Below are 2,403 nucleotides of genomic sequence, written 5' to 3'. Positions count from 1 at the left end.
GGGTTGTGATTTGGTAAGTGTTTAATGTCCATTTTTCTTCTTATTTCTGCAAAAGCGAAGGGATCCTCTGGCTATTTTTACTATTCCAAAAAGTATGTCTTGCTAGGTCAGCTGGATTAAGCTGGCATGCATCTGGACCAGACTGCATTAAAGCAATTTTTCCTCTTCTCATTACCTGAACTCATTCATTCACAGCTTGGTACTGAGAGTGCTGTTCTGAATACACATTACTTGGGTCATCTTCCCCTCAGCCCTCTGAGATACAGAGTGAAGAGCTTTAGATTTATAATTCAACATTAGATTTACCATTCCACAAAGTCAGAAATAAAATTCAGGGGAGAATAAATGGCTAACTCAAGTACTGCACATAAAGACAAAGAAAACAAATAAATCCCTTTATTTGGGGAAACAATTTTACCTTTTCCCCTTCTACAGCTCCATGCATCCTGCCTCTTTCCTTTTCACTGTCCATGGAGAAAATATTTTTTGTCTCCACAGCCCAGTAGGAAGGTTTCCTCAAATTAATTGACACTGAAAAGGGCAATTGTTGCACTGGTTAGCTTTATAGGAACAGCAAGTTCTGCAAGGACCAAAATTATGCAAACTGCATGTGACATCCACAGCTTCACTGCTAGTGAACTAACAACATATCCAAGGTAAATGGACAGTATGTCTATTTTACAAAGGCACAAAATTCACAGCATTTAATAATAAATAAGGGCCTTGCACATGGGGGTGGCTTTTAAATGATAGTAAATTTTGATAACCAATTCATTCAAGGAAACACACGTGCCCTAAGGGAAAATGTATTAGCAAATGAATTCATTGTGATGAAGCAAAATTCCTTATGAAAAGACAAATGAAATTGACAATGATCTTATTCCTTCTGCATGTGGATGCTCCCTGTATTTATATTTGGTGTTTCAGAAAGCATGCAAATTATAGGAAAAGGTGACGTGGCAGCAGTGTGCAAAGTGGCTGTTGACCCAGCAGCTCTGAGAGGCAAAAAGGTCTGGTAGGCTTCTTAATATGCCTTGAGACCTGAAGAACCTGCTCAACAGCTGGAAGTGATACAAGAGACTCAAAAATCTCAAAAGTGAGCTCTTTTGACCCCCACAGGAAACTTGGAGGCTCTCAAGTCTGATGCCTGTCCCTGGTACAAAGGAGAGCTCGTGAAAATGTTTGAGAGCTTTGTAGCACCGTGACTACATCCTGAGCTGCCTCCTGAGCAAAATAGAGAGCTAATGAAGATTTTGGAGGGCTAATGGAGTATGCTCTCCACAGCTCCTGGCTCCTGGGAGGGAGGTGTGTGCTGCACCTGCTGGAGCTGTTCTAGAAGTGTTGCTGCGCGTGGGCTCTACATCAGCAGCACTGCTGATGGCTTTGTGTGAGTAACCACCTGTAGCATGCACAGCTCTGCTAAACACCAAGGTGCCACTGGCCATCTATCCTCAGGCTGTCCTGAAGGAATGAAGTCGCACAAGTAAGTAAGGATACTGGTGGAGGCCCAGCTGAATTATAATAAAAATATGGTACATGGTTTGTTTTCTGCAATATCCCTTTGTTCCTTTTGTAGAAGCCTTAGAGAAACTTTAGCTGTTTCTATACAGTGAAGAAGATCATGCTTTATCTAAAAGGTCTTTGTAGTTAGTGGTTGTTATTTTAGGGAGAAAGAAGCATCCCCTGCTGGGAGTTAATAACACTGGCTACTGCAGGAACATATGGTCACTTCTAATGGCTGTATTTGTTATTAATGAAGTGACAAAGAGCTGACTTCACTGATTTGCTTTAGAAGAATCATAAAGTCCAACAAGCTTTAAGATTGGCTGGTTAGCTCTGTTAGAGACTAACAGGTAGTCAATTTTAGAAGAAAATGTGTTTTAATCATACAGGAGAAGAAATCACTTATAAAGCTACTGGAGATTAATTTTCTGGTCTGTAGGTACAGAGTTCCTTGGAGCAAGGAGTTATATTGATGCACTGCAGGTCAAGAATTAAATTTTTTAGATTTGGATATGAAATTTAGCAGGATACTGTTCCATGAAATATTGTTTTAGTCCATGGCTTTGCACAGGTATCCAGTGTGTGGAAAATACAGATACAGCAGAATACATAGAACATTTTTGAAAGCCTTGATTTTAATGTGAAATATTCATATCTTTTAATTTGTCCTTGAATTGTCTTCTGTGCAAAATTGTTTGTCATTGATCATTCAAAGACAAGCAAGGAATGCTCATAGTCTGTCTTGAGTTCCGATTTGCACCACTACTGGAGAGCAGGTTAAGCAGAACTATAGTCCTGAGTTGCTACAATGCTCTAAATCAGAAGGTAGCACCACTTAATAGCTGGAGAAAGAGACAACATCTTTTGACATTTGCAGTGGGCTTGGCTAGTAGATGTTTT

Source organism: Zonotrichia albicollis, chromosome 2 (genome assembly GCF_047830755.1).
Source record: "Zonotrichia albicollis isolate bZonAlb1 chromosome 2, bZonAlb1.hap1, whole genome shotgun sequence".
NCBI lineage: Eukaryota > Metazoa > Chordata > Aves > Passeriformes > Passerellidae > Zonotrichia > Zonotrichia albicollis.
The sequence above is the reverse complement of the archived record's forward strand: the minus strand, read 5'-3'. Positions refer to the sequence as shown.